Below are 22,513 nucleotides of genomic sequence, written 5' to 3'. Positions count from 1 at the left end.
CACACACACAGAATCCCCCCCATGTCTGTGTGGACCTTTCTAAATTGACAGAGTGTCAATCAAAAGTGTGTCACAGTTGTTGGATCAAGCATCTCTTGCATTAGATTCCTTTTTAGGATGGATGAGGCTGTCTCTCTCTCTCTCTCTCTCTCTCTCTCTCTCTCTCTCTCTCTCTCTCACTCTCTCTCTGTCTCACACACACAGAGCCGCCTGCCAGCCCGTCTCTAAGTAGCTCAATGCTAAACAAATTAGCAGGATAGTAGTCATATTTCTTGGTTGTCCCTGAGCGCTCCATTAATCATACTGACTGACAGGCGGCTCATGATGAAAGCTACCTGTCACGGCGTCCACTTGTGGCGCTCAGAAAAAAAAAGCCATTCACTTTAACTTCTGCCCTCCCGCTTTCTTCTTCTTCTTCTTCTCCTCTTTCTCTGTTCTCTCTTTTCTCTTCCAGGGTTTTTGTTTTCTCAAGCTCTAGCAGCACAGACGACCCCCTCCTCCGCCTCCCATAAGAAGAAAAGAAATGAAAGAAAGACAGAAGCTCAGGGGGAAGGAAGGAATGCATTGAGTGAGTGTATGATTGACCCCTTCAGTGTATCTTTGTTGCCTTTCAGGAGCTGCATGTGTCAGCAGAGTCAGTGCAGGAAAAAAAAAAAAAAAAAACGTCGCTGAAGAAGCTGCAAAAACTGCAACTCTGCTTGTTTTTCTTTCTCTCACCTGAACTAAAAGTTGACCCGCTCGTCTGCCTGTTGAGTGAGTTTTGTGACCCGATCAGACCTGTTAAAAACCCCCACAAGGCCCTCAGTAAGAGAGTAACTTAGATTTTTTAGTCTGAACTTTGGAGATGTCGTTGACAGCAAAGAGATTATTTTTCTTTTTCTTCTTCTTTTAAAGGGAAAACTTAGATGTTTTTATTGTGTTTATGTTGGATCAATAACCTTAAATTTATGGTGCTGCATTGACAGTATAATCCAGTAAAAATGAAAGATGAAATCAACACAATCAGAAAGACACTGAAAAATTACTAATTTAAAAAGTAATAAAAAAAACAGGCTCCAAAAGATGATGCATATTTACATTAGAGCAGTGGCTCCCAAACTTTTTCTGGCATGCTCCTCCAGAAGCTGAAAAAAAAATCAACACTCCCATGGGATGGCAGGATGTCATATGATGATATGTTGCTGTGGTTATGTTGTATTGTGAACAAAGAAATGCTTAAAGTAAAATGCAGATTTGTCTTCATATTCTATTGCAAACTTAAAATTAAATGTTAAATTCCTTCCAGAATGTAATGTCCCTGCAAAATGTAAGGTAATTTATTCATTTCCAGCATGGACGGTGAAAGGAGGACTGCGACACACACACAAAAACTGCGTGCATGCGTGCATTAGTGTTGTCACAAAGCCAAAAGGGGCGGCAGTAGCTCAGTCTGTAAGGCCTTGACTTGGAAACTGAAGGGTCGCCAGTCCTGCAATATGGATTAATTTCATTCTGCATTATTGTGCTTCCCAACATCAAGACTGATTTCAACCCAAATGGATGGGAAAACATAGAAAAGACGATTCTTTGGTGTATTCATCAGTGCACATCAGAAATAACAAGACAAAAAAAGACGTAACAGACAAAGATTACTTTTATACTTTGAGTACAAAGTACTAGTCTGTACTTTTTCACTTTTACTTGATTGAAGAATTAGAATCAGCTCCTCTACTTTTACACCAGGATCTGTAAAGGAAAGAATGTGCAGACACCTCTGCTAATATTTGCAAAATTTAGAAATCCAGGGTGTCAGTGGGAGACACATTTCTAAGGGTGTACAAGTGTTGTTGTGTTTTAAGGAATCATGGACAGACTTCATCTTGTCAGTGGAGGAATTAAACCTGCTGGGAGATGAACAAGAGATTCTGAGGGGGGAAACAAGGAAAGGAGTAAACAGAGGACAGATCCAAGGATGCAGATATGGAGGGGGTTTGGGGATCATCCAGGTTAGACAGACAGATTTAAAGAGTGTCTCAGGGTGGACTTGCAGGGGGGCTTGAGGTCGATGCTGATCGGGCTGGAAGGAAGACACAAGTTGTGTCTGACAGCAGCAGAATCCATTGAGCAGGAGGTCAGAGGTTCTCCAGGAGGACAGAGGAGTTGTCTTTTGGTTTGACCTCCGACCTCTGTCTGCTCAGACAGCCGACCCCACACTGAAGGTCTGAACAAACAGAAATGGCCGATCAGCACTCATGTTGTTGGATCACTTGTTTTGTTTCTTTATGTCTTTGTTTCACTTTTGTATTATTCCTTCTTTTTCTGTCTGTCCTTCCTTATTTCATTAATACTCAGTTTCTTTTCTCTCCTTCCCTTTTGATTTCTGTCTTAGTCATTTACTTTCTTTCCTTTGACTTTGCCACAGCTTAATTCTGCCACACACACACTTGATCAATTTGAGTGTGTGTGTGTGAGTGATTTCCTACACTGTATCTAATGTCTTTTTTAACTTTGTCTGACAGATGATTCATCAACCTGCTTCTTAATCACGTTACAGCGGAGCGGAGCCAGAGGTGAGGCCGAGCACCGACTCCTCCCAAATATTTGATTTAATGGAGGCTTTTATCCAAACACCTCCCAGTCCCAGGAGGCATACATAGTAACTAAGGTGGCCCCAGTGGGACTTCAACCCCCTAATCCTGATCTTAGTCTTCTGTACGTCTTGACTGTAGCTCACATAGCACGTTCATGTATTGTATAATGTACAACTTGCATGTTGAACCTGCCTGCCAGCATGAAGTTTGACCAAACAAACAGCTGGCTTGATGCTCAGGTCTGCGTGACACATTGTGCAGTTTCTGCAGCCTAGGTTACCCATAACACCCTTCACTGCATGGGCTCACTGATATGTTGGCAAAGGTGGAAAAAATGCAGTTGTAAAGTTGACATAGAGATTTCATTGGCATTTCTAAAGGACCGCAAAAATAAAGTTAAGTAATGTTTGAAATCTCAGACAAAATTCCAAGGGAAATCCCAAAGTGTGCTTCTGGGAGAAATACTGGCAGAGTTGGCAGCATGTGATGGATTTATCTTTAACAGCCGGTGAGAGCTGGAGTCCACAGGTGGGAACATCACAGAAAACACATTCGTCCATTTTCTGCACCAGCTCAGCCTGTCATCAGTGCAGGAAGAGCTGCACCTGCAGGTGAGAAGAGAACAACACTCATTTAAATTTAGGCCTAAACCACACATACAGGGTATTTTTAAAAATGATCTCGGTCCAGATGAACATTTTAGCACCGTCTCCATCCACATTCACACACCAGAAAACACGAAAATCCACCTGCACTGTGGATGTGTATGTCGGTGTAAACATGAGGCAGATTGTAATGATGAAGCAGAGAAACATGACAGCTGATCACAGCATCCTCCAGGATCATGATGGTTTTATCAAAAGATTTTTAACAGCATGTGTTTTTGTCTCTTTTCAGATTTGAGTATATTTACTAGAAATACACTTTAAAGCAAAACACACATGCACACACACACTCTTGGACACACACACACACACACACACACACACACTCCTCTGCTGCCCGTCACTCAGGACAAGTGTTCCAGTTAATTAAGAGTCTCTGAAGGTTTTTACTTTCTCATTAAATCAGCTTTTATTCTGCTGGCCAAACTTCCTTCCTCCTCTCTTTTCATAGTGATGCTGACCCTCCCTCACCTAGCAGGGGAGAGCACACACACACACACACACACACACACACACACACACACACACACACACCCACCCACCCACCCACCCACACACACACACACACACAGAGCGCTTCCCTCTCCAATAGAATTAGCATGGAGGGCATTAGGCGGAGCAGCTCCCCGTGTGTTTTGCTCTCTCATTGTTCTCTCCATCTCCCTGCAGCTCGACTCATCTGTTTGTGTCAGTCTGAGCCGAGCCGGTGCTCTGTCCTACCTGACACCACCTCATACAGTTAATCTAACTATCCAATTCATGTATTGATAACGCATCAGTCTGCTCCTGATGGAGGCTGCTGGACAATTAAATCTCCTTTAAAAGGCACAATCTATGACACAGAGCTGGTGTGTGCGTGTAAGGCCCTGCAGCCATCAGCTGGTGTTGGTTATAGTTGAGGTGGAGTTGTTTGAGCTACTTATCCATAGTTAGTGTGGAGACAGAGAGGACTACCAGCATGGGCACAAAGCAATACACTGCATATTTAAGCCACTTAAAAAAATTAATGTCAGTTTTCACCATTTTACCTTGCAATCAGACACATCTTTCTGATGGGAAACCACAGTTGTATGAGCCAAATATCACTCTCTCCAAACCAACCAAACTCCATTAGCAAAATCAGTAATTTAACCTAACAGAAAACAGTAACTGCTGGTCTACAGCTCCTTTGATCAGTTAGTTAGTTTGTGTTATTGTGTGACGTCTGTGTTTTAGAGACTTAATTTGGATTCACCAAAGTCACACAATAACACTATGCAACTATCAGATCCAGGAAGTGGTAGACCAGGAGCTCCTGTGTTCTGTGAGTTAAAATGACTCATTCTGTCAGTGTCTGGTTGCTTTGGAGAAAACATAGATGGACACGGCTTCAGTGCCACAGGTAGGTAAAGGGTTAAAAATATTAATATAGTATAATATGCTGTGCACTAGGGATCTCAAACTGTTGGACAAAGGGCCATGTAATTGTTTTTTTCTAGTTTCATACCAACTTAAACTACCCCTCAATTGAACACAACTGAAATAAAAACACAATAATTCTGTTAAAAATGTATTGTATATACGTATTACTGAAGGAATGCATGTTGCAGTTCAGAAAAGAATAGCTTGTTCAACAATATTTTTCTATCAATAAACACAGTGGCAGAGCAGATTAACAAATGATCAAGTGACATTTATGATCAGTACATGACAGAGCTCACAGTTTCACTGCAGGAAGTTTGATGAAAGCACAGGTGAAACTGTTAATGCTCAGATGAACATTTTCATCAGGGGAGTTAATGACCAATTCAACGTGACAAGTGTCCAATACGGAGCCAAGTAATGTATATAAAAATGCATAGAAACTGCTTTTTAAATTGTGTTAAGTATGAAAAAAAATCTATATACAGAACAAAGAATTTAAGAATTGAAATGTTTTTTTATTGTAATTTTGTAAGACATTTGGCTGTTTTCAGCTCTGTGTGATAGGCAGCCCCTCGTGTTTCTAACATGTCAAAATGAATTGTAATGAGCATCCTCGGCCTCAGGGGGCTGTGACAGGGCTGCTCGCGTGCCAGCTGTGAGACTGTAAATATGTTAGAGGCTCATAGAGCGGCTGAGCATTCCTGCTGTGTGGATGATGTGTCTCTAAAATATGTTGAAAGCATGCAGGATGACGTGTCGACCACTGCAGAGGGGTCTGACTACCTGTGTTTGTATGTATGTGTGTGTGATCTCAACAGTGTGTTTAACCAGAAGACAGGAGCTGACTAATGTGTCACTATGCAGCAGGATAGTGTTACACACACACACACACACACACACACACACACACACACACACACACACACACACACACACACAGGACAGGTGGTTCTGGGCCAGACAGTATAATTACAGCTTCCAAAGCAGAGGGACAGGATGGGATAGAGTGGTTACCTGAACACACACACACACACACACACACACACACTAAACATGCAGGAGTAAGACTGTGCTCAGACCAAACACTGTGATGCAAACACACAGGGTCGGTGTGAGCATGTTGTTACAGGTACAATTGAGATGATGAAATCTGATCCAGGACGTCCAGTTTGAGTAAAAGACATCGTGTCATGAATCAGCGTCTGTTTCTACAGACGGATCAGTCCACATGGTGGAGCGCTGCCGACTCTGAGGTCAGCGAGGGCGAAGCAGAGGTCGCAGTGGGTGTGGATTGAACAGAGGGAGTGGAGGTGGTGGTGCTGATGTACTGCTGACATAAGAACATCAGTGTGAGAGAGTGAAGCAGAGAGGTGACAGCGGACAGACGGACAGGTAAACAGATAACCACACAGATAAAAAGAGATACAACAAGCAGCCGAGTTCGAAAGTGATGAAGTACAAATACAACCCCAATTTTTAAAACAGTTGGGACATTGTGTAACATGTAAATAAAAACAGAATGCAACACACTCTAAAAAGATTGGGTCAGGAGCAACAAAAGACTGTCTGTTTGGAACATTCGACCGGTAAACAGGTTCACTGGCAACAGGTGATGTATCATGATTGGGTACTATAGGGGCGTCCTCTAAAGGCTCAGTCATTCACAAGCATGGATGGGGTGAAGTTCACCACTTTGTCAAAAACTGCAAATAGTCCAATACATGCAAATAGATTTCACCATCTATAATCCATAATATCATTAAAGAATTCCAAGAATCCAGAGAAATCTCTGCACGTAAGGAGCAAGACTGAAAACCAACACTGAATGTCTGTGACCTTTGACCCCTCAGGTAAACTGTATTAAAAACTGCATTAAAAACCCACATCATTGTATAAAGGATACTACATGGGCTCAGGAACACTTTGGAAAACTATTGTCAGTAAACACAGTTTGTCTCTGCATCTACAAATGCAGGTTAAGACTCTACCATGCAAAGACAAAGACATATATCAACAACATCCAGAAACACTGCAGACTTCTCTGGACCCGAGCTCATCTGCGATGGACTGACGCAAAGAGGAAAAGTCTAATTCAGAGATGTCCATAGGATGTCCTCATTCATTTCAGCAAGATGATGCAAAGACACATTGTGCATGTTCAGGTACTAGACTGACCTGCCTGCAGTCCAGACCTGTCCCCCATTGAAAATGTGTGGTGCATCATGAAGCACAAAATAGGACGACTGTTGAGCACCTGAAGTCGTGTATCAAGTAAGAATGAGAAAGAATTTCACTTTTCCTTGAAACATTTTGCAGCCACAAATTCAGAATGAGTGTATATTTGCAAAACACAATAAAGTTTATCAGTTTGGAAATATTTCAGTTTTTAATACAGGTCGAAAAGTTTTTGCAAATCATTGCATTCTGTTTTTCTTTACTTCTTTCAGAATTGGGGGTGTATTGTGAAAGATACAGGTAAACAGACAGACAAAATGTCCACACCAGTTTGGATATATCTGATTACATCTGTAACATGTTTGCTTTTTCTTCTCTCTCTAAGGACAAAGTTACAATTATTCACTATTGATTAATCTGTAGTTTACTTTTTCAATTAATCCATTAGTATTGCTGTATGAACATAAATCATGATTTCCCATGTTCCCATCAACAATTTTTTTTCAACTGACTAACTGTAGAATTGAAATGTGCAGTTGCTTCAAAATAAAAGTGCACACTCACATGATAAATTTGCTTGATCAGCGATTAAAAGATAATCTGAGCTGACCAATGTTGCATTATTTTTAAACCCATTTTATAACACAGGAAATAAACACACACACACACACACACACACACACACACACACACACACACACACACACACACACACACACACACACACACACACACAGAGAGCCACAGGGCAGGTAGCACCTCTGCTGATGGATAGAGGTCAGAGGTCACTGGGGCAGGAATTGAAGAGCAGCCAGGAATGAGGAGGTGTGTGCGTGTGTGTGTGTGTGTGTGTGTGTGTGTGTGGGGGGGGGGGGGTCAGGTCTTGGTGGTGGGCATGTGTTATAGTCCAGGTATGTGTGTGTGTGGGCGGAGTTCAGGTGTTCATTCACAAACTCCATCTGACATGACAGACACATTCCACACACACACACACACCTGAACACACTCAGGCTGATCAATGCAAGTTACTAGCAAAAAAAAAGGTGATATAACTTCCCTCTCTATGGTTTAGAGACACAATTCATTAATTTATTGCAATTATAACAGACCAGCGAGACAAGATGAAACTAGAAACTTAGCCTCTGCAGCGTGACTGAATGACTGCAGTTCTCTTTGAATTCCCTCTGATTCACGCATCACGTTGTGCAACAGTCAGCATTAATCCCACCGTAAAGTATGAACTTGTTGAATTCCACGCTTCAGGCCCAAACTCTCTTAAAGTGATAAAAGACTCTGCTGCACAAATTTGTATTCAGTCTTTTTTTACTTTTCTGAAATCATAACCGTTTTGTAAAATACTGATATATTTCTCACCTCTTTGGCTAGATGTTTAAATCAAACTGTATGAGGATTTTAGAGATGCAACCTTGGTGGAAGTACTCATAGACAGATGACAGGTAGCTTGAATGGGCCAAAAAAAGTTGGACACAGTAAACTTTATTAGTGCTTTGTGTTTTAAAAGTTTGTCATGTGTTTAATCAGCCCTTCAATCTGTCCATCCATCCATCCATCCATCCATCCATCCATCCATCCATCCATCCATCCATCCATCCATCCATCCATCCATTCAGAGTGGGGTCATGGTGGCAGCGGGTTAAGCAGGGTATTTCAGACATCCCTCTCCACAGCAACATTTTCCAGCTCCTCCTGGGACATCCTGAGGCGTTCCCAGGCCAGATGAGATATATAATCCCTCCAGCAAGTTCTGGGTCTACCTCATGGTCTCCTCCCAGTTAGACGTGCCCAGAAAACCTCCAAAGGAAGGCACCCGAATGTCGTGTAGCAGAAATATAAAGTAGTATAAAATGGAAGTACACATAGCTCAAAACTGTACTTAAATACTTGAATAAATGTACCTTGGTTACCTTCCACCACTTGGGTGTGTGAATTGTGTGTGTGTGTGTGTGTGTGTGTGTGTGTGTGTGTGTGTGTGTGTGTGTGTGTGTGTGTGCATGTGTGCTGGTTGGGGGAGGAGCACAGATAACTCACTGCTGGCAGGTTGCTTCCTACTGTAAATGATAAATGGATTAGGGAGGAGAGGGGGGAGGACACACTGCTGAGAGAGACAGAGAGGGTGAGACAACCTCCACAGTCTACAACCTCCAGAGACTTCAGATAAACCTGTCCAGTCATGGTTGGGGTGGTGTGGGGTGGGGTGGGTTGGTTAAAGTAAAGGCTGCATAGAGTACTCTAATGTAACTGAAAATACTGTTTGTTTTGGTATATCAATAAAGTTGCAAGGTGTTTATCATCTCAGATTTGAGATCTGACTGCAAACAGCTCCACACATCTTTGGACAACAGTGTCACACTCTGTCTCTTGTGTGTCAGTACTAACAGTACTCACCAGAGAAGTTGATTCTTTCTTTTGCACCCCTCCTCTCTTTACTCTCATGAAGTGACTTTCAAATGCATTTCTCCTCTGGTCAACAGTCAACATGCACAGACAGACTTATTATCTGACCGCAAGTAGTGAAGTCGGCTCCTCTGTGGTTGCTGCTGCACACAGGTTTACAAGCAAACGTGAAGGTAAATTGACGTTTTAGTCACAAAAGTTAAAAATAACCCCACTGAGCACCAATCTGACTGGTCTGTGGGTCCACGATTTCTCTGTGGAGGGGTTGAAAGCAGGAGAGAAAATAAATTCACTTTTTAATCCCAAAAGTTTGAAACATACACTCTGAGCTCCTCTCCTGTCAATAAAGGAATCGGCATCAGAGATCAGAGCGACTCCGGTGGTTCTTCCTCCACAAGGTCCAGTCTGCCACCGACCCTTTCTTCCAGAACTTCTCAGCCCTGAGTGGCTGTCTGTCAGCCCTGTGTCTCAGCTCCATCTGGTCCTCTTGGCCCTCAGCAAAAGCCCTGCGATAGACGTGAATGAATGTAGCAGAAGGTGAAGTCAAAAGTAACTGGGTGAGCTGACAAACTCCTGGGCTGAGCATGTTGCTCTTTTTTGATAATTATATTTAATAGCAACTTTTCCTGCAGGACTTTCCGCTATTAATTCACGGTTTCATTGAAGGAATGTGCACACACAGCTGCATCTGAGATGATCTGTGATTGGTTTCAATCTATCGTCACAGACCAGATTTCCTAAAGCTTTCAAACAGAGTCAAGAGGAGGTGCAGAAGTCTAGTTCTCTCTCAGAACACTTGATTTACAATTTTTCTGAAAAGCTATCATGGAATTATTGCTCATTGATGCAAAAAAATGATGCTTACCACAGCTTTAATGTATGTAACTTAACTAAGGTATGCTGTCTAACTTAAAGGGGTAGTTTTAGATTTTTTGAAGTGAGGTTGTATGAGGTCAGTGTATTACCTACAGTAGATGGCGGTCGAGCAGCAGGAGTTGGAGGAAGCCAAGCAATGCACTGCTGGGACAGGGAGATAATTACAGATTTTTCCCATGGAGTTTGGTTGGTTTGAAAAGAACAATATTTTGCATATTTTGGCAGGTCACTCCTGCTGCCTCTTCTTACTGGGGCCTGTTGACTGACTGTAGGTCCCTCATGCAACTCCACATCAAATAATCCAAATTATTCCTTTGTACAACCTCAAAACAGTAACTCCTGCTGCTTTAAACCCACATCACTTATGATTTTTGACCAAATAATGGCACCAAAACAAACATCTATCTTTGCAAAAATGAAAGTTGATAGAATAATTTTACTACCAAACCTACAACCATAACTTTTGCAGCAGAAAGATTGTTTTCTGTCTGAACTCTGGGCTCAGACAACTATTTATAAAGTTTGTCCTCTTAAAAAAAGGACGTGTCACTTTTAACACAACTGTGCTTCTTTCTTGGTAAACACACACACACACACACACACACACACACACACACACACACACACACACACACACACACACACACACACACACACACACACACTTCAATCATATTCCCACCCAGATTCAAACCGCAGGGGAAAATACTTACCTTGTGGTTCACTGTTAACGTCATCTTGTCTCGTAAACTTTACACACACACCTTAGCTGATCCAACTCACTGCTGATTAGAGTCATTGCAACAACCACAGTGTGTGTGTGTGTGTGTGTGTGTGTGTGTGTGTGTGTGTGATCTGTAATCATAGCCTGAGGACGCTTCTCTGCAACCAATGCCATGTGTGAGTGTGTTTGTGTAACAGGTGGTGTTGCTGTGTTACTGCAGGGCTGGATGGACACTCTTCCTTGACATAAAGGACACTTCCTCTCTCCTTTGTTTACTCCCTCATCAGAGTAAACAAAGAATACACCCACACACACACACATGTAGGAAGTGGAGTGGTCATTTCCCTCCATCAGGTATGTGAGCCCTGAGGCCACAAAAAAGGTTCAGTGACACTACAAGTGTGTTGGTGGTGGAGGTGTCCAGTCTGCCATCAGACGTCGTCACAACACAAAGGAACCACAACTATGCATGAACTGTAACCTTCAGAAGTTTCTCGTACCTCAGGAAAGAGGAGTTATTCCCTTATCAATTCAAGTTTAGTTCATTTAAAGAGTGCATCACCTGAGGAGTCGGAAAAAAATAGAGTACACACATACAGAGTAAAAGTACATGCACTTACAAACAGAGACACCCACATATATATTCCCACGCACACAGTGGTAATATTATAACAACAAGGCTGGGGTTAGTAGGATTTAGTTCTAGATTTAGTTCCTTAGTTCACAAAACACTGCTGAAGTTTTACAGGAAAACAGCGCTGCAGAGTCTCCATACTGCTCCTAAAGCTTCACACACACTCAGTTCAGACTCCTGTGCACACACATGAATGTGGCTGCAAGTTAACGATCTACAATGAAGATTCAGACTAAAAACACGGTGTAAATGATGTCTTTCAAGTCAGCTTGGCATGTCGGGGCTTTAGGAGGCTTGGATTACACCAGATGAGCAGTATGGAGGCATTTTATGTTGTTTTTTACATTTGAAAACTGCATGTGTGAACAATTGTTCACAGTAGTTGGCCTTGACTTAACTCTCCTGGCTTCTTAGTCCAGTTTCCAGGTGAGGCACAGGTGTGATCAGAGCAGCTCAGTGTCAGGAGTAAGCAGGTGCTTTGTCTCTTATCTGCTTGCCTTCATATTACTTTCCGCTCTTTCACTGGCTGTTTTGCTTTCATCGAGATCTAAAGTCAAAGCCAACTTTATTGTGACATTCAACTGAGATTCAAACTCACAGCTATCTTGCTGTGAGGTGAAAGTGCTGCGCCACAGTGCTGCCCCCAGTATCTGCCAATCTGTCTGGCTGAGTCTAATATTTTTTTAGCTGACGTTTTAATGCCTTTCTTCATCATCTGCTATGTGAAAATCCTGCAAATCTCAGTGCACCACAAAATGTTTTTCCTACTGGGCATACAGACTGCAGAAGATCTCTGCATCTTTCTGTGCTTCCATCATAGTTAAATGATCTAAAAGCTGGTGGATGATTTAGGTGATGATCAGGAGTCTTTTCAGGATGTCCACTGTCCCAAGACTATATGATACATTCCCCCTGCTGCCTCCTCTCTTCCTCCTCCTTTAAAAAACAGGCGTCTCTTTTAAAAGCTCGAGTGGAGCAGAACAGTAGCCCTTGTTCCCGGCTGGGGTCGCGACCCCTCGCCCCGGCCCGAACCCGATACCTGGCCTGCTGGCTCGGCGGGGCGCTCCGCCTGAAAGATAAGGAAGTGGACCACCGGTAGTCCTGGTGTTACCCCCTCACCCCAGGGCTTGCCTGGGGGTCAAACCCAGCGCTCCTCACCTTACTCACCTTCTGTCGAAAAATCTGTTTCTACATTTCTCTTTTACATTTATTCAATTGTCTGATGTTTATTTGTTAGTGTTGCATCATTTTGATCAACATTATGAGAAACTGCACCTATGTTTCAGTCCTTCTCTGGGATTCAACACTGATGAAGATGAAGGTGTGTTTAAAATGTCATCCAGCCAACTTCTTGCTTTTTCCAAAAATGAGTGCACACGGAGAGAATAGCAACAAAGAAACAAAATGTAACTTTATTTGCATGTTGTTTCGATAAACTCAGAGGAGGAGAATGTGGACCCTGACATGGTGAGGGAAAAAACACCCAAGTGGCAGGACGCCACTTGTGCAAAGAGAGCTTGAGGTAACATCAAGTATTTATAGTATGCTAAGTATGAAAAATATGAACTGAAGTTGAGTTGAAGAGACAAATTATTTTTTGATTCCAATTGAATTGTGGCATGAATTACACATATGATGTTTGTCAATTTAAAATATGATTTTATAAGTCAAAAAAGTCGTTGTTTGTCATAAAACTGTTTAAGTATCCGACTGTGAAGAGACCTAATTAGAAAAACTACACAACTGCAAGTTGCATAAGTGACATAATGAGTTTCTCTCTCCAAAAGCTAACGTTGCGATACGCTACAATACCTGTGTGTCCTGAAGTAATCGTCCTCCAAAAACAGATTTAGTGCCCAGTTTATTAACATCTACAGCTGATCTAATCTTCATCAAACTGCCCAAATGTGCAAACACACCACTTTACGTCTGAGGTAATAGCAAAGTCTTTGTGAAACTTAAATGTTTCTTGAAACCAAATAATCACAATTGTGGCAAGGGGTGTTTGCTGGTTATGGCGTAATCAGGCTTGACATTTACTAAATGATTATAGGCAATAATATAGTATTGTTTCTTATGTTTATGTCCTTATGATGTCTGTATGTACTGGTACTTTTTCTCAAACGTAGTATTGAAGTATTTCTTTCACTACTGACGACGGGTGAAAATGTAACGTCAGAAAACTCAAAGCCAAAAGTCAAAGTCCTCACACTGAAATGAGCAGAGGCAAAATGAAAAAAAAAAAAAAAAATGTCCTCAGAAAGGTCAACACACTCACTCTCCATCAGTTCTAGAACACACACACACACACACACACACACCTACACACACACACACACACACACACACACACACACACACACACACACACACACACACACACAGACCCTCCCCGGAGGGAGCTGCCGATGACAGGTAGCGACTCAGACAAGGAGAAAGGAGGAGAGAATCAAAGAGACGAGGAGGAGGAGGAGGGAAAAGGTGGAGGAGGGGAGGTGAAGTGGGTCTTGGGGGGGATGGACCACTCTGTGGGTGTCTCAGTGGGTGTGTGTGAGGTGAGTGTGGAGTCAAAAACTTTTCTAAAAACAATCATAACCAGAGATATTCCTCTTAACAGGTTTCATAGTTACAGATTTTAAATATTAAATTTAAAGCAATGAGTATTATTTGGATGTTTAGTTGACTTTTCTCTCCAACATCTCATGGTGTGTCTCGTGTCCTGGTGTCCACCGTCAGTGACAGATTTTAGTGATTATACGACTCTACCAGCTGACTGTCTGGATTGTTCAAATTAGTGAAAGACACTTTCTGAAGTGTGCACTGAAAACTAGGAAACTAATACATCTTCAGGTTTTGGAAGCTTTGCATAACTTTATATGGATGCCAATTGCCATTAAAATAATGACTTAGTATCTAAAATAATGAAACAAATATAAAAATAATAATGACTTAGATAGTTTCTTAGTATTTTGAGAAAGTTTTGCATTATTCTGAGAAAGTTTCTTATTATTTTAAGACAATATCAAAAGATAATTAAGAACTTTCTCAAAACAATGTGAAACTAGCTTTTTCATTATTTCAAGAAAGTTTCTTGTCAATTTGAGACTCTAAGTCATTATTTTTGATAAAGTTATTTACTAAGTAATAATGAGAAAAATTGTCATTTTAAGAAAATTTCAAATTATTTCAAGGAAGTTTCCCATTATTTTAAGAAATTCTCTTTATTTTAAGAAAATCTGACATTGTTTAGAGAAAGTTTCTCATTATTCTGAGATAACAAGTCATTATTTTGAGAAATGTTGTCATTATTTTGACAAAGTTTGTCCTTATAATGACTTAATAAGATTGGAAATGGTCTTTCACAGCTTTAGGTCAACTTTTAATCATCTTTATATAAAGTTACTCTTCAAATCAGACAGTTAAACCTATTTCAAACTTAAAGTTGGTTTTTGGGTCTCCGGACATGTTTGATGACAGGACCTGGTTGTCTTTATATTTGCTTTATCACATAAAATAATAAACCATTTCTTTTCTGAAATGATGACCACAGTCCAACAGTAAAGAAGTAAATCTATGTGATGACAGATGGATAAAAACTATCTGATGACCCACATTACCTCGTTATCACCCCTGTCGTGCACTTATTTTTTCTCTCCCTCATTCATCTTCTCTCGTCTCGAGGGAACGAGTGAAAACTTTCTCTCTGCTCCCTCCTGCTGCTCGGCTGCTCGTTGGAGTGTTGGGTTTCCAGGAAGGACGGTGTAAAATATCCGACCGCAGCTTCCGTTGTAAATTGACAGCCGCTCCCCTGACTGGCAGCTCCTTAACAGGACAGGAAGTCTGTCGGCCGGCGCGGGTCATGGACCAAAAGGCTTTGAAATGTGGAGCTCTTTCAATTCGCGCTGAAAGATTCTTAATTTCAACTGATTGATGCTCATGGTAAAACAAACTTTCAAAACTAAACAAATACTTTTCAAATCACTTCTGTAGCATAAAACGTGTCTCTGTTATCCATCCTCATACTCGGTGTGTTCCAGATGCTCATAGTTAGATAAAAATATGACTAAATTCAAAGCAACACCCCAGCTGCAGATGGCGAATGTTTCTCCTGGGAGGTTATATGTTAAGGTATTGCTCTGATGTAGTTTAATATACGAAAAGACCTTTATTTGTATTTGGGGAGCTGACTGAACATTTTTTATTGCCTAATGGAACTTGCTAAGTTAAGTTAAATTATAACCTGACATGCCAGATGGTTTGGTACACAGAACCATCTGGGAAGTCATCCATAAAAACTATTTGGAAAAGTGTGGGAACTTTCAAAAAAAAGCACTTGGCAGGGGATTGGATGAACCATATGTAACGTGTAACCCATAAAGAAAATATCATTTGACCTGAGATGTGCTGCTGAACTGTCTTCAACCCTGATGGGGACTTTGACGTTCATTTGGTCTGAACTGTCCTCTTCGACGATTGCCAGGATGCCACAAAAATATGAATCAAAAAACATGATGTAACAGTTCTCCTAACTCGTCTCGTCTGTAGAGAAGTTCTTGAACCTTAACATTCTGTTTTTCTTTTTGTTTTCTGCACAATGTACAGCAGTAACAGCTCATCAATGTCCATTTGCGTAAGCTACTGACGAAGCTGGAGCACGCAGCGTGTGCCTGACACCTCACTGTTAATCATTACTAATCACACTCACATCATCGTCATTATTGATCAGTGTGGAAAGATAATGTGAGATACATTTTACATGAGGAACACAACTTAACTAAACAGTAGCCAGAGACACAAACATGTGAAAAAGTAGATTTTAAGTGTGAATTAGTTTGTTGAAGTTAGATTTGAAGTTGCTGCATGTTTGAGTCCATTCATCAGTGTTTAATTAAAATACTACTTTAATAATTTCACCTCCTATTTTTGCAGAAAATCTGATGAGCGCTGCCTTCAGTGAAACAGTGAAAGATGACAGATGACTGTACAGGGTTTTAATTAAGTTGCTCTGTGTCCCTTTACAGCATGTGTGGTGTAATTATAGATCAAAGAGATGTGAGGTAATGAGTGTAATAATAAGTACTAAATATTACAGTAATTTTCCTTCAGTGTGATGATCTGAAGGAGATGTGAAGAAAATGAGACAAAAAAAAAAAAAAAAAAAAAAAAAAAACTGAATGAACTCATCGGTTTCAGCTTTCAATCTTAATTATAATTCAAACAAACTCAACACTACAGATGATCTACTGTATGTTTCTAATGAAATAAAGCAACAGAATTATCTGTGCAGGGACACAATTACTCAGCAGTTACTAATATAACATTGCACAGTTTGAGGTCTGTATGTTAGTAATGGAGTTTAACCCAGGTTTGGGTTACATTCGCCAAGGAGTAAGGTCAAATGTGCAGAAATAATTAGGTTTCAGGGGCAAAAAAACTAAAATTGATTCTTAATAGATCAAAATGAATTACAAGATGTTTCTTTGGTATGCATGTAAATAAATCTAGGGAAAATGCATGAACTAAAGTGTCTTAATGGATTTTACACACTGTTAAATATCTGAAAAAAAAATCATGCAACAAATGAACAGGTTAAACAAAACTCTGCAAAGTAGCATGAGCATGAAAATAACCTTTTAAAGGTTAAGTGTGTAGGGACCTAGTGATGATCTTGCAGTGTGCCTCAGTCACACCCTCTTCTTCCAAGTGTGTAGGAGCCGCTATTTGGTTCATCTTTTCTGGGCTGAAACACAGCGGTGCAAAATGGCCGACCCTGTTGAAGATGATCCGTGCTCTCTGTAGATATAAATGTTTTTCTGCAGATTTTTTATTTTGATAATGTATTCGTACTTTTGATAATGTGAGTGAGAGCCGCTGCTCATCGACAGATGAGGTTGTGGGTTGTGGTGTGTGTGTGTGTGTGTGTGTGTGTGTGAGCCTCGGGTAGCAAGAGGTGAAGCTGAAGCAGATTTTAGCACCTGTCAGACTCTGTCTGCATCAAACCTGAGGAGACACCCCTGACCCAGAGAGGCATGCAGCTATGCTAATTACACAAATTAACACACACACAAACACGCACACACACAAGTAACATTCACACTGTGCAGCCACAAATACACACAGGAGCACATTAAGAAACTTCATTTGAACGCACACAACAAAATATATCAGTCCATTTCTCTTCACTCTCGCACACGCGCGCACACACACACACACACACACACACACACACAGTTGTATTTAGCAGGACTCAGATCAAAGTGAAGCCTTCAGACTGTCAGTGTAGCGCTGCCTCAGGCTGACAGCAGCCACAGTTCATCCAGTGTTTACATTACAGCACTTTCTACTCTCAGCACACACACACACACACACACACACACACACACACACACACACACACACACACACACACACACACACACACACACTTCACCAGCTGATCTGCAGCCTGATAAGATGGCCGACGTCTTCACACACCTGAATGATCCTGCAGTGAGGAGAGCTCGTCTCATCTAGGGGAGTCAGAGATGTTTGAGGAAGAAAAAGGGGATTTTTCATGACACAATAAACTGGATCATGACCAGCAGCCAATCAGCAGCCAGGAGCTGGTAGGTCAAAGGTCACGAGACAACAGATAAAGAAGGATAAACAGAAAAATGACATTTAGATTTCTTTGATTCAGACAGTGCTGTGTGTTTTAGGAAGTTATTTTGAGTGGGTTGATCCTTTAATGAAGTGTTTCATCTCTAATCTTTGTGTCTTTGATGATTAATCCCTCAGTTCTGACTCACAGGCCAAATATGAAGCGGCCTTTAACAGTTAAAGAGGCAAAGATGAGGCATGTGATTGAAAACCAAATGCAACAAAAAATGCAATGTTTGCAAATTAGCTCTGTGTGTGTGTAAATGTGCACGTGTGTGCGTGTTCAGCGTGCTCCTACTTGTCTCCCTCAGTCTCTGCTGCGGTCTCTCTCTGTCTGTCTCCCTCCCTGGTGAAATAATAATAATAAGACGAGAGAAAGTTTCACCAAGAACAAACAAACATTTTATTAGAGGACATACCACTCTACATCCACTAGAAAGGAAATTTTCTGAAGTGTGTTTGAATGAGGAACTTATCCATAGTTAGTGTGTTACCTACAGTAGATGTTCAGAGAAGCAGTGGGAGGCTAAGCAGTGTGCTGCTGTGGACAGGGTCAACAGCAAAACATACAAAATCAGTTTAAGTGTACACTATATTAAGAATATTTTCACAGCTTTATCTTGCTGTCAGACAGCATTTTCTAATGGGAAGCCCCCGTTCTACAAGTCAAATATTGCTCTCTCCAAACCAACCAATCTGTCTTCTAGACATGACCGTCCCCTCCTGCCCGCAAGCATGGTGCAGGGGAGGGAGAGGAAGAGAGAGACCCCTACGCTGTTTGCAGAATAAGTCGCTAATCTCTTTTTAGAAGTTGGCAACCGTGCAGGATCATCTCCATCACTAGTGCCAAACAGGGCTACCAGAGGGTCCTGGTCAAAGTTCTGCATTGAGATGTTGGACAGCGTATAAAAGACATCTCTCCATTCTTGTGATCTCGATATCTTTGCTTTTACGGAAACTTGGTACACGTGTTCACTCGGACTCAGTGTTGAACTGAATAGATTTTGGTGGTCAAAGGTTAAAGGTCACTGTGACCTCACGTGCATCCCATTCTTCTGAATGCTATATCTCAGGAAGGCCTGGAGTAGTGTTGCATTATACTGGAATTTCTAGTTGTGATGCAATATCTTGAAAAATTTGTGATACCACGGGGAAAGGTTGACTCACATTAATGGCACTAAATTTTAGTTTTTTATTAAAATATAAACATAACAAGGCAAGTGACGAGAGGAAGACAACACTGTGAGTAAGTGAGAGGGGGCGGGGCTATGTGGGCACAGCAGCGTATCAACTCGCAGTCGCAGAGAAGAGAGAGTTGGTAGCAGAGTTTTGAAACGTTGAAAAATGAGTAATGAAAGAATTTCAGATATTCATTATTGATGTTTATCAGTATTTCAAAATTTGTGACATCCCAGCCTGGAGGGAAATTCATTACATCCGCTTAGATTTTGGGGTCAAAGGTCACCATGACAAAGAACTCAAGAAGTCTTTACCACACATATTATAGAAATGAAGTCAATATGATGTAATGTGTGAATCTTTTTTAAAATTCTATTAATACTCTATGCTTAGGATATTAATGTTTGCAAGAGGAAATCCTGATAGTTTTAATAAATCGAGTCACAGAGACAGAGAGAAGGGGACATGACAGTGGTGTTAACATCTTATTAGGAATCTCATGTGTATAGCGGGACTTACTTGATGCCAAAAATTAAATATATGAGCGTCCATGAGATGCATCGATACGCTAGTGCTGCATTGATTTTTTTCCCCTGTCTGAAGTCTGCATGAGTGAATCGTCACACCCCTTCTTCTTCTGATTCTTCCAGTTTATGACCCTTCAAAGTTTCAGTTCAGAGGTTTGATGTTTAAAAGCTTCAGATGTGATGAAAACAGTAAAGTGAACATCTGAGCCAAGATGGAGGATCAGTGAGGGCTCTGTTTTAAACTCGGGATTAACTTATCAAGTCATCAGCCCTCAGGCCTGCACACACACACACACACACACACACACACACACACACACACACACACACACACACACACACACACATCAAATATGGACAAACGTATTAATTTAAATCATTCAGACACACCTCTGCTTGTTATTGTATCATGATTAACTCGCAATAATGTAAAATTTAACGTTGTTTCTGTTCTCTAATGTTTGTGTGTTTAAGTAAAACAAATCAGATGTGATTTATTTTGGGTCGCTGTCGTCTCCATACCGTCTGAGGTGGGAACCAGAGATGTGATCAGCAGAATAAACCGTTGTGAGCACGGCGGCCCGGGGCGCCGCAGGAGGAAGATCTCCATTACAGAAGCTTTTAAAAGCTCAGGATTAGGATTAGTGGAATGGCCCTTTAAGTGTTCGGAGCAGAGCTGCATGGTGTAATGGGACAACAGGACAGGAAATGCAAATGTGTGTGTCCAGAGTGTGTTTTCCTTACAGCACAGGTTCTACATTTCAAACAGTTCCTTTAACTGTAGAAGGATTACTACATTTTCACACCTTTCAATGTTTTGAAAGTTTTTTTTCATATTTTAACACATAAATTACTATTAGTGAGCACTTCAAATCATTTTTTTTTTTTTAGCTTAGTCTCAAAATTAATTTGAGAACTTGTGATGGAAAAGCTAAACTCACATGCTATTGAAATGTCTAAGCTTTAAAGGGATAGTTTTGATTATTTGAAGTGAAGTTGTTTGAGGTATTTATCCATAGTCAGTGTATTACCTGCAGTACATGGCAATCAACACGCCCCAGTTTGGAGAAGCAGCAGGAGTACCAGTGTACCAGTGTTTTCTCCCTTGAACAAAATTGTAAGCCAGAACTGATCAGACTTCTTATATCTCAGCTATTTGATCTATACAATATTATTATAACTCTTACAAATGATGGAAAACTTTATAAATAAAAGTTGTGATAAACCATTAATTTCCTTCAGATTCATTTTGAATGATCCTCTCTGGGACTTGACCTGATCTGCAGGAGAGCGCCGATGTCTGAAAACCTCCCCGCTGCTGTTGTTCATGATCAGACGGTCTGTGATGGGAGCTGACAGGCAGGAACGCTCTGACACAAGTATGAACTGAATTTCACCACAAAGGGAAGGAGAAGAAGGGAGGGCGGAGGAGTGAGGAGGACGAGGAGGGGAGAAAGAAAAGCTGAACAATTAAGAGAGAGAAGAAGAAATGTGAGGTGTTGGAGAGGCAGTGGAGGGTAAACAAAAGTTGAGCTGCTGGTTTTACTGGGAAAAGTCACATCAGCAGCCACAGTGACAGTGGCTTTATGCTGCATTCATGTGCTCCTCGGACACTCCCATTTCCTGAGTGAGGACATGACTGTGTCATTTTTTACTTTTATGAACAGGAGATGATCAGATAGATAATGTTCAGATAAGGCTCGGTGCACCTGTCATTTGCAGAGGTGTGAGAAATACTTAAAGGGACAGTACACTCCAAAATTGAAAAGTACATATTTTCCTCTGGTAGCACGAGTTTTGGAGGTATCAGCTGTGGAGATGTCTGCCCTCTCTCCAATATAATGGGACTAAATGGCACTTGTGGTGTTAAAAACAGAAAGTAGGTCTTTCTAGAAGAGAGAAAGTAGTTCTATTAGATCTTAAAGTAGTTCCTGCACATTCCACTGCAGAGAGAAAGTAGTTCTTACATGAAACTGTCCAGAACAAGGTCTGTTAATTATCTTGAGTAAGTGGGTCATAGTTTTTGGAAAGAGACATTTTTAAACTTTTCAAAGTTCTTTCTTTTGTGCTTTACTATTACTGTATATTGGTAGTGTCATCTCACAAAGGGGCCACTTCAACATTTTGTACTCCAAAAAAAATGCACTATCTCTAAAAGTTTAGTATTTTGTTTCCATCACTCATTCATTTCATCATACTTTTAAAAATGCAAACAGTGGCTTCCATATATTTTTACACACATTAGTTCGCCTCAGCTCTTGGTATGACGTGACAGCATACGTCACATGGAGTCCTCCTGGAGAGCAGAGGGAACGTATCACGCCTCGGCCGCCAATTAGCATCATACTTCTTTTTACAAATAATCAATGACATAGAATACGGTTACATAACTGATCATAAATGTCACAGCTTTAAAGAGAAAAGTTCATGTCACACTGTGTCAACCAGGTCAAAAAATAAAGAATTATAATTCTAATAATTACAATAATGATATAGTTACATTAACGCCGTTTGCATCTTCTGAGAGATTTTGTTTCAGACATAATTTCCCTCCATCTTCATCTGAGTGAATTAAATCTGCTGCTGTCTTCAAACGTGTGACAGCTGATATGAAAGATAATTCATTCTGATGTGTGATTTGTGTATTTGGGGGAATCCCCAGACCTCATAGCTACTGACTGTCAGCTGAGATTTACAGCTCTGTG

The sequence above is a fragment of the Lutjanus erythropterus genome, chromosome 14 (genome assembly GCF_056507025.1).
Source record: "Lutjanus erythropterus isolate fLutEry1 chromosome 14, fLutEry1.hap2, whole genome shotgun sequence".
NCBI lineage: Eukaryota > Metazoa > Chordata > Actinopteri > Lutjaniformes > Lutjanidae > Lutjanus > Lutjanus erythropterus.
This window is presented reverse-complemented; position numbering follows the sequence as displayed.